We start from the raw sequence: 11,540 nt of genomic DNA, 5'->3' as shown, positions 1-11,540 counted from the left end.
GCTTGGAATGATAGGACTGTAACAACTCGAACCTAAATAAATTTTTAATTATTAAATTATACAAGTAAAAGACGAAATTACCCTGGAATATTTTAATAGGGTTAAAAGTTGACTTTTTCATCGAGAAGGAATTTGAAAATTCTAATTGGATCGTTGCATAGGGCACGTCAAAATGAGTCTGTAGACATGTAGTGGGCTCAAATCGGAGTTGTAATGAGGAGTTGGTGATAAAAAATGTTTCAGTGGCATATTTGTAAATAACTCAAAGTTAGTTTTAGAAAAATCAGAATCTCCTTCTCTTTCCTCGCGCACACGCTCAGCCCTCTCTCTCTTTCTTCCCCGACTCTGATTCCCTCTCTCTTCGATTCTCTCAGTTCCGGCCATGGCAAGGGCCGGAACCAGTACGGTTCGACACCTCTCAAAGTCACGAGCCCGACCCACTTATTTTCCACGTCGAAAACCTCGAAATTCGCCGGTGATATCGATTGGTTTCTCCTGTTGTTCATGGCATTGCTAAGGCTGATTCCGGACGCCATCTCTGGCAACCAAGGTACGATTTCTCACATATTTTTCACGCTCTAGCTGACTGTTGTGTAGGAAATGGATGATAGTCGTGTTTAGAAACTCGATTTAGAATTTTGGTTTTGGCTGAATTTCAAAGTGAAATTCCGGACACTTTCACTTGTTTTTCGGGGGAGGTCCAAGAACAAAAGTGACTCCAAATGATGTCTTGGACCTAGGGTAGGAAGCTTGGTCATTTGTTTTTCGTGGTATCGCTTTGGATACCCATGCGCTGCCGGCTTGTGTGGCGGCGTGTGGGTAGAGAAGTTGAGCTAGATATTGTCTTAAAATGATCTCCTAGTTGTCACGAGCACGTAGTTGTGCTTGGATTCCGATGTGAAATTTGGGTCGGCTCCTGTCAGGGACGACGACAATTTTTGCGTGAGAGGACGAACACGTGTCGAGAGGGAGAGACGCGCAAGGGAGAGAGGGTTGGGAGGGAGGAAAGAGAAATGAGGGAGGGGAAGAAAAATCCTACTTTTAACACTTAACCTACAAAAATTACGGTTGTGCCCCTACACTTCCGTAGATCGTAATTTTCTTGTTTCAACTCTGATTAGGGCCCATTACGTGTCTATGAACTCATGAGCTCACGCACTACGCAATGGAGCTAAGAAATTTTCCCAAACCATCCCCGAACAAAAGTCAACCCTAAACCACTAAGAAACCCTAAGGGTAAAATTGTCAATTGTTTTAAAATTAGGATATTAAATAAAATTTTTGGGGTGGGATATTACACCCTTCTCCTCGCTCTTTTTTTAAAGTCAAATTCTCTCAATTTTGCTAGTACCGATTTTCTTTGTCAAACCTCTCTCTCTCTCTCTCTCTCTCTCTCTCTCTCTCTCTCTCTCTCTCTCTCTCATAAACAAACATAAAAAGATACACCTAGTGAGGAGGGACATCATGAGCCTTATCCTCTATCCATATATAAAAGTTCAATAAATACAAAAGCTAAAATTAAATCCAAAAGTAAATACAATGCAATAGAAAACAACACTATGTAAATCTAAAATTTAAACTTGTGAAGCTTAGAACTCTTAAATTCCTCAATTATAGATGCATTATTGATATTATTAGCAAACTCTCCTTCAATGTGGAGGATCATACAATCAGCAGGAAATTCATCAGCTATGGTGCTTCGAAGTCGATTCTTAATAATTCTCATACATAAGAAAGCTCGTTCTGTTTTCAGTGTAGAAACAGGAAGAGTCAACTGAATCAACCTGTCAAGGAAAATGTAGTTTTCTGCTAAAGTTGTTTCCACTAATTGTTGACATAATTGAGGAAAAGTAGTGATTTCCTTAAAGCAAGGAAGGCGATGTATATCATTTTGTAAAACCTGAGCTCTGGCTCTAAAGCTTTCAACTCATGTGGAAGGAAATTGGCAGGATAGAATTTCTTGGCAAGGTTACGTATATGCTCAATTTTGAATGACTTGAAGGAATTACGAGGATCCAACGATGAGCTAAGTTTAAGAAGTTCAATTGTTTGATCAAGAAATCTATCGTTTAACTCCCTCAACATGCAATAAGTTCAAGTGCCAGACACAATTTACACAATTTAACTCCCTCATCATTTAACCCTGTACGTGTCCGACACTTGGCGAATGCCAGACACAATTTACTAACTTGCCCTTCTAACCAAAAATCTAAGAAGTTCAAGTGCGACTTCTGCCAAAAATTCGGCAGAGTCTCTCCTGTAAATTGGACATTTCCTCCAAAACTTCCACCTGTCAAACAAGCATATACAATTACAACCAACTGTCAGTGACAGGACCCAATCCAAATTCCGCTTTGGAATTTGAGTCGGACCCTGTGCGTGTCCGACACTTGGCGAATGTCGGGCACAATTGACCTATTTGCCCTTCCAATTATAACTGATTTTTCAATTTAGCCTCGACTCCTACCGAAAATTCGGCAGAGTCTCCCCTGTAATTTGTTCAATCCCAAATTTACACCTGTCAAAGCAAGCATGTATTTTTATACAACCAACTGCCAGTACTTAAATATACAATCCAACAGTTCAGTTCTCAATCTAGGGCAACATATCAGAGCAATTACTAAGAATTTACAGATGAGCTAATCCTTTTACAAAACAAAACTTCTATAACAAAAGAAAGGCGTGGAAGACTGAAAAATGGCCCGGTGGTGGATTCCTGTGCACGTCTACAGCCTGGGGGCGCAAAACATTCAAAAAAAATGTGAGTGGCGAAAATAAAGGTTCAGAAAATAACATAAGAATATACTAACCCCCACTGTAAAAACAGTTATGTAAAACTGAATATTTAATCTGCATGTGAATTATACTAAAATCAATGCATTCACATATTTATATACGTATATGCAAATCATATTCAAGATTAATAAAACTCGCATAAAAGCACTGTAATCAATTTAGAACTACCACCCAGGTGTACCCTTTTAATTCCGTCAATTCCTGGTATCCGTCAATTCCCCTGGCAGGTCTCGGTGACACAAAGTCAACCCGAGCCGCAAACTGGCAGGATTCAGGGGACCGTAGTCAACCTGATCCGCAATCCTGGCTTTCACGGTCCGGGCATTCCCGAAACTCGTGAGGCAAATGTCAAGAGCACTGACAAACTGAAAGCAAATTGGATGTCTATGGACATCGTCATATCCGAAGGCAACATATACTGAAAGCAAACTGTTTCTGTAATTGGGTACCCACGGTGGTTTAAGAAAATATAAGATTTCTGAAAATTCTGATAAATAACTGAATTTTTGTTAAATCTGGAACTCTGCTGCCATTTTATCTGATAAATATCTCAATCTTTACTTTCCATATCTTTTTAGCATTTTCAACTAGGCAGCAAATAAATAAAGATATTTAACTTCACCAAATCATGCTAGGAAAACCATAATCAATAAAACTTATTCAAGATCAAATAATGAAATTCATTTGCATAAAATCATTTATAAAAGAAAAGTCTACTCACTCCTGGTCCGAGCTAGCTAGACCTTCTGAAGGTCCCTCCTGCGGGTCTGCTGGCCTCGGGTGCCTGATTAAACCACCATGAATATTTAATTAATAAAACTGCTCGGTATAAGTATTTAGATGTTTAGAACTGTCTGAAAAGACCCGAGACTTCACTAAGCGATAAATTTCCATATTGGAATACGGACCTCGTGGGGTCCACGACCTCCAATTACCAATCTGAGAGTTCGTATAGGTTCCTCACATTTAAGTAACCATGTCCTGCAAGTCTGGTCTGAATCGGACGTTCGGATTGACCACGATTGTGTAATCGCATAATTTCTAAACCCCAACCCTAGGGTTCGCAATTTCGGAGTAACCGGGACTCCGATTCACAATCCGTCGAATCCTACACGATTCGAAATTATCTAGCATAACATATTTGAAATTGAGTACGATCCAACGGCTCAACAGTATTGAACCCGAAAATCGCACAATATGGAAAATCCGTTCGAGGCTCAAACGGTATCCAAATTGAGATCCGCGAATTCCTACGCACTCGTGACAACCTAAGGATAGCATCAAGACACAGTGCCACTGCACCACCCTCGCCCACGCGCTGCCGCACGCGCCAGCAACGATTGGTGTCCAAAGCTATTACACATCGCCAGAAAAACTCAAAACCACGGCTCCAAACTCCTACCCTATGTATAACACCATATTTGGAACCACTTTTGTTCTTGGATGTACCCCAAAAACTGATCGAAAGTGGCCGAACACGGAGGCCGAATACCGGCCGAATTTTCAAGTTCGAAAATCCAATAGCTACACTGAGAACCGATTAATTCCTACCCAACAGGCAGCTAGAACAGCTCCAGAGATTCAACATCCATACCTGGCTCGACAGAAACGGTGGCCGGAGGAGGGAGATCAGCGGCTGTGAAGATCGGGCGATACCGGCCGCTTCTTCTCCAAATTCCGACCAAACCGCGACGGCTGGAGGTGGGAGCTGGCTGGGGCTGGAAGAGGACGACGTCCCGGTCATTTTGGTACCAGCCCCGTCCACAGCCGTGGCTGGTGGCCTAAGTTTCGAAGGGGAGAAGGGGACGACGCCGGAGAGAGGTCGAGGGAGGGAGAGAGAGAGAGAGAGAGAGAGAGAGAAAGAGAGAAATCTGATTTTTATAAAATCCCTTTTCGAAATATTTACGATTGTGCCACTGAGTTTCTTTTGACCATATCTCTCTCGTTACAACTCCGATTCGGGCCCACTACGTGTCTATAAACTCATTTCACCGTGCTCTATGCAACAGTGTCTGTAGAATTGTCAAATTCCTTTTTGGTCAAAAAGTCAACTTTTCATTAATAAATTATTCCAAGGGCAAAATTGTCTTTCCCCATAATAAATTACTAATTAATTAGGAATTTTGGGTTTGGGTCATTACAGTCAGCATGTAACAAATTATAACAAATAATCAAGCATCATCTCATTCTGGCCTCAGGCCTCAATAAATTGAATAAAACACTCAATTAACAACATTAAAATCATATTCTTAGAGCATCCTCCGAACAGTGTTAGATTTCATAATAACTTAACTGGACTACCTTTTACTACCTAACCTCGTGGCTGCACCTTGTAATGCTAGCCTGCCTACATACCCTTACTGAGGGATCAAGCCACACGTAGTTCTTTCCTTTACTTATACAAGTCATATCCTGAGTATAAATACACCATACACTGAACTTCCTTTAGTATATCCCAAAACTAAGGTTCTCTCCTCCTAGGCATACCCCATTCCTACTCCATCAATCCCATTCTCGCAGGTTTCAGAGATACCCCTTCTATCCAAGCTCGCAGGTCTCAGAGATGCCCTTTCTGTCCAAGCCATAATCCTCGCTCGCAGGTCTCGGAGATGCCACTTCTATCCGAGCCACAATCCTCGCTCACAGATCTCGGAGATACCCTTTCTGTCCAAGCCACAATCCTCACTTGCAGGTCTCAGAGATACCCCTTCTATCCGAGCCTCAATCATCCCTCGCAAATCTAGAAGTCCCTAAAAGTTCTAACATGCCTAGGACACATGTCCCATGAGTTTGGTCTCGATCGGACTGTTGGATTACCCACGATCGCACTATTAGACAATTTCTGTAAACCTAGCCGTAGGGTTGGCATTTCCGGAGTATCCGAGACTCCGTTTTATGATTCGTCGAATCTTACACGGTCTTGGAATTATCTAGATCAAGATATCCAAAAATGACTATGATCCAACCACTCAAACGTCTCGAACCCGGAAATCGCACACTAGGCGAGATTTGTTCGGGGTCCAAATGTCACACCCCGGGATCGGCTCCGCCGTAGCACGATATTGTCCGCTTTGGGCCCCCCTCTCTGCCCGCATGGTTTTGTTTCTGGGAACTCATGAGCAACTTCCCAGTGGGTCACCCATCCTGGGATTGCTCTGGCCCCCAACTCGCTTAACTTCGGAGTTCCTACGACTCCGAAGCCAGTGAGCTCTCAAAAGGCCTCGTGCTAGATGGATGCGGGTGCGCACATATAAGGCACATCACCCCCTCTCCGTTGGTTGATGTGGGATCTTACACCAAATGTTATCCGAATTGGCATTCGAGCACGCCTACGTGTTTGGGACAACTAGGAGATCGATTTAGGAATGAATGTGGCTCAACCATCCTGCCCATGCGCCGGCACAAGCCCGGGCAGCGTGTGGGTATCCAAAGCAATACCACTCACTGGAAAATCTCGAAATCAAAGTCCAAGCTTACTACCCTAGGTTTTTGGCATCAATTGGAGCCACTTTTGTTCTTGGTCTTACCCCGAAAAATGGCCGAAAGTGGCCAGAATTTCAACCCGAACTCGGCCAAACCTTGTGTTACAAATCGAACTATCTAGGCTGGAAAATAGATGAGAAAGCTTACCTCACTCGACTGAATTAGTGGCTGGAAGAGGGAGATCGAAACCGGGAAGTTTCTGTCAAAATCGGGGCGATCCCGGGCTGTTTCAGGCGACTGTTTCAGGCGATCCCGGGCTTTTCAGGTGGTGGGGTGGTGGCGGTCCTAACAAGACCGGTCACGTGGCCAGCCATGACATGTAGCGGTGATGGTGGCTTGAAGAAGCCACGACTGGAGCAGAAAAAATTTGGGGGGGGGGGTGAGGGCCGGGAGACTGGTTTGCAAAGAGAGAGAGAGGGTTTTAAAATTTGCCCCTCATTGAATTTTGATCGTATTTCCTTCATTATAACTCCGATTCGAGCCTACTATGTGTCTATGGACTCGTTTCGTTGCGTTCTACGCAACGATACAATCAAAATCTCCAAATTCCTTCTCGATCAAAAAGTCAACTTAAACCTACTAAATATTTTCGAGGGTATTCTAGTCATTTCTTTGAATAAAATAATAATTTAGAATTAATTAAGGATCAGGTTGTTACACATCTTTTTGCCCTAAACCCTATATCAGGAACATCAACACCATGTAGTTCACAAAATAATACTACACTCATGAATAAATCATCCCAACCATGTTCCCTCATATCTTGAAGCTGCATTTTTTTGCTTTCAATAAAATTTAAAGCACTTACAATGTCTTGAGTTTTAGTCTGAAATGCTTGACAAAGAAAATTAGTCAATCCCATAATTTTATCCACCAAAACCGATGGAAACGCAAACTCAAAAGACATCATAGCAATATAGTCACTCTCTGCATCGCCACGAAACTATTGGTTAGGTCCATGATCACTGATGAAGTCCTCTACCTGTCTCAAGTTTCCCAGAATCCAACAACTCATTGAGTTCAGCTTTTCAAATTAAGTTTAACTTGTTACGGCGCTTAGCAGAAGCATTAACAAAATTTCCAATGTCAGTCAACATTAACAAAATCTCCACACAACTTTCACATCTTTAGCTGTGCCATTTAATGCTAATTGCAAGTAATGAGCATAGCATGGACATAATATGCATATAGACAATCTTGAAAAAACAATGCTTGTAATCCATTCCATGAACCACACATATTACTAGCACCGTGATACCCTTGACAGCATATTTGCATATTAGACGACGTAATCTTGGATAACGCTCAAGATAATTGATATTAAAATCATGATCATCATCGACTCTTTGTGACTCAACTTTTTCAGCTGGAGGCTCGACAATGGGAGACTCAGGAAGATTTTGCTCATCACATATTGGAGTAGATAAAGAAGTGTTAGAAGGCAATGTACTAGATGATGGCCCATCATTCTTTTTCTTAAAAAAACACAATAAATTCTTTGTTCTCTTGGGATTCCGATTGTGATTCGACATAATAAAAGATAGCATATGAACAATATATAGAAAGAATTTTAATCAAACATACCAACAAAAAATCAAACAAATTCTCATAATAGCACATCAACAATACCAAATCAAAAATTATAATTCATCCATAATTAAACCCTAGAATACTCAATTTTAACAAAATCCTAAAGCAAAGCCCTAGAATAATTCATCCCTAATCAAAGCCCTAATTAATTTCAACAAAATCCCAAAATTATAATTCATCCCTAATTGAACCCTAGAATACTTAATTTTAAATTTTAAATTACAATTAAAGATATATAGTAAATGAGAGAATGAAAATAATACTTGTTGTTGACAAAAGGAGAGGAGAATTTAACCCAAAAAAGAAAAAATAGGGAGAAACTTGCTGCTATCGAGTGGCAGAGAGAGAGAGAGAGAGAGAGGGAAACAAGAAGTCTAATAGCCAAAAGAGAAGGAGAGAGAACATATGGGACCACTTGGATGGGCAACATAAGTGTAGGGATTGTTTTTATTTATTTATTTTTAAATTTTGGGATGGGCATATAACACATGTAGGTGCTTTTTTTGGGTTGAAAAAATTTGGGCTGGGTAGGCACCAAGCCTGCCCTGTAGCACCACCCTTGGCTGAGTTTGAGAGGTTGTGATGTGGGGACTCTTGGACTCATGTAAAAATATATGAAGCCTTCCTTTTCCCATCACAATTTTGTTATGCCAAATCTACATTGGACAATGGGCTGGGGCACCATGGATTGAAGGGTGAGAAAACAACAATTATTTGGAGAGTTTGTATGCAATTCTGGGTTTTGGAGGGTGACAATGAGGTTGGGCGATGACAGTGGCGATGGAGGTGGTCTGACGGTCGTGGTGGTGGTGGTGGGTTTGATGGTGTAGGCTGTGATGGTGGGGGTTTGATTCAAGCCAAGGATCTGACTTCAATGAATATGATTTACTAAAAACAAAAATTCATAACACGTAATTTGGATGTTTTCTGTCTGCAAGGCATAATTTCGGATTCATTTTCAAAAGTCATTTTTTGTGTTTTCGGAAAACAACCCACTGAATAGATATCCATATGTTTTCTGAGTTTGAAAACAAAAAACAGCCCTTAAAAACCATACTGAACGACACATGAGGGCCCGTTCAGTAACATTTACGAAGAATGTTTTGTTGGAATGAAAACGAGAAAACAATTGAGGATTTGAAAATGCGTGTGGTAGATTAACTGGAAAACAGATTTAGAAAATAAAAACAATAAAAACATGTTTGCTAGGAAAAATTGAGAATAATAAAATGTGAGTTATTTTTCAAGTATATTTTTGCTAATTTTTGTTCTAATTTTTTTTTAAAATAGAGGCTAAAATTATTATAAACAATGAAAAATGTATAATTAAAATATAAAAAAATTTCTAATGTTTGAAAAACCTAGATAATAAAATTTTATTATCTTTAGTTTAAAATAAATCTAAAATTAAGTAATATATGATGGTTTTATCATAAAATTAATATAAACTAGTGAAACAAAATAAAATAATGAAGTGCAACAAATAAAATAAAAAATGCAAAATGATAAATCAGACCCCAAAAAAAAAAAACAAAAAGTTGAAAATGAAAAAAAGAAGAAGCAATCACACCAATACAATTAGTAGAAAATGAAAATAAAAATTTGGTGTTTTCAGTTTTTGTATTGAATTTGTTTTCAGAAATCGTGTTTTTGGTAGAAAATGAAAGCAAAAAATTAAAAGGAGGCCTTAAGAACACTAACGAATAGCCCTAAGTTTTTCTGCAAGAGAAGACCCCATTTGCCATTTTTCTAATTTTATTCTTAAGAAACAATGGTTTTTTTATTATAGCGAAATTGGTATTGTATTCAACTTAAGAGCAAGTCCACCCCTGGTCTAAAACCGGGCAAAAGGCCCCCCCATGCGAGCCCAGAAGGCCTCTAGCGTGCAAGGAGCAGCCCGGGCAAGCGATGGGTATGCTCACTGACATTAGCGCTGACAAAACCCAACAGAAAAATGCCACATGGCTCTTCTTGGGTGCTGCAATGGTTTTTTTTCCAGAAATTCGACGACCCTCCTTCTTTTGGAAAAAAAAAAATTCCAAAATACCAAAAAATACTGTAATTTTTCCCTATAAATACCTATAAATTGTATTCACTTTTCACACTAAATATTCATACAAACTTTTCTCTTTCCAATTTTTTTTTTTCCATTCCACTCACATTTTTCTACTAGTTTCGATTTGTATCAAAAAACAAATGGCCTCTTCAGTCGAAGCCGGAGGAGCTTGGACTTCTGTTGAAGATATTGTGTTTTGTGAGTCTTGGGTGAAAGTTAATCATTGCCCTATTGTTGGCAATGAGATGAAGTTTTCTCAAATGTGGAAAAAAATTCATGAAGAATTTGCTGAAAGATCTTGTTCGGCTCGGACGGAAATGGCCCTTACAATCCAAGTGGAAAATTTTGAATAAAGAGTTAGGGAAATGGAGGGATGCCTTGACAAAAGTGAGAGACAACATTCAAAGCGGTTAAATATCTTACAGGTAAGGTAAAATATTTATAATTCTTGTTTTATTCAAATTAATGTAACTTGTTTTTTCTTCTAGCATGTTAATTTTTTTTTTTTTTTGAATTTCTAAGTTATACATATGATGTTGCATAATCAAAATTTTTTTTTTTTTTTTGCATTTGTAAATTGTTTCTATTTTCTTCCATTTTTATTTTTTTCTTGCATAATCATTTTATTTCTTGCATTTCTAAATTGTTTATATTTCGTTGCATAATCATTTTATTTCTTGCATTTCTAATTTATTTATATTTTGTTGCATAATCATTTTATTTCTTGCATTTCTAAATTGTTTATATTTTGTTGCATAATCAATTTTTTCTTGCATTTTCAATTTATTTATTTTTTCTTCCATGTTCATTTTTTTGGTTGCATTTTCAATTATTTATTTTTAATAGATCGTACAAGCACAAATGTGGTTCGGTGCCCGGGACAAGGCAAAAAAAGTTTCCACAGTCACCAATGTTGGGAAATTGTGAAGAATTGTTCGAGATTCAAAATCATTTGCACTGCTTCGTCGGTTGTGTTGAATGAGACGCCGATCCACGATTCGCCGACAACCTATTCACTATTGGACTCCCCAATGGATCAAGACTCACCACTCCCACGTGCACCGAGACCTATTGGGAGAAAGGCGGCAAAGGCGAAGAAAGGGAGCACTTCGAACAATGAATGTGCACAATTTTTGGAGCAAGTTACTAAGAATAGTGCACTGAGACTTGAGAGAGACTTGAAAAGAGAAGAAGCCGACAAGGCACGACATGAAGTATTTGCAATTGAAATGCAGCAAGCACAAGAAAAAGACATGGAGGATAGAGAGATGAAAATCATGGCCATGGATACCATTCATATGTCTCCTGAAACAAAGTCCTATTGGAAGATGAAACGAAGGGATGTGATGAGAAGAAAACTTTTCCATGACGACGGACCAAGCAATACGGATTGGTTAAATGATCAAAACCATTAGGTAGGATTGAAAGATTTGCCATATATATATTAAGAATTGTTGTATTGTTTCCCTTTTATTTAATAAAGAAAGCACTAAATAATATGACTATTTATTAAAAATATTTACACATGAAAACAAAGATTAATTAAAAACAAACCTTATTTTATTGCAAACAACACACAAAACAAAGCATAATTAAAAGCATAATTAAAAACAAA

The sequence above is a fragment of the Prunus dulcis genome, chromosome 6 (assembly GCF_902201215.1).
Source record: "Prunus dulcis chromosome 6, ALMONDv2, whole genome shotgun sequence".
NCBI lineage: Eukaryota > Viridiplantae > Streptophyta > Magnoliopsida > Rosales > Rosaceae > Prunus > Prunus dulcis.
This window is presented reverse-complemented; position numbering follows the sequence as displayed.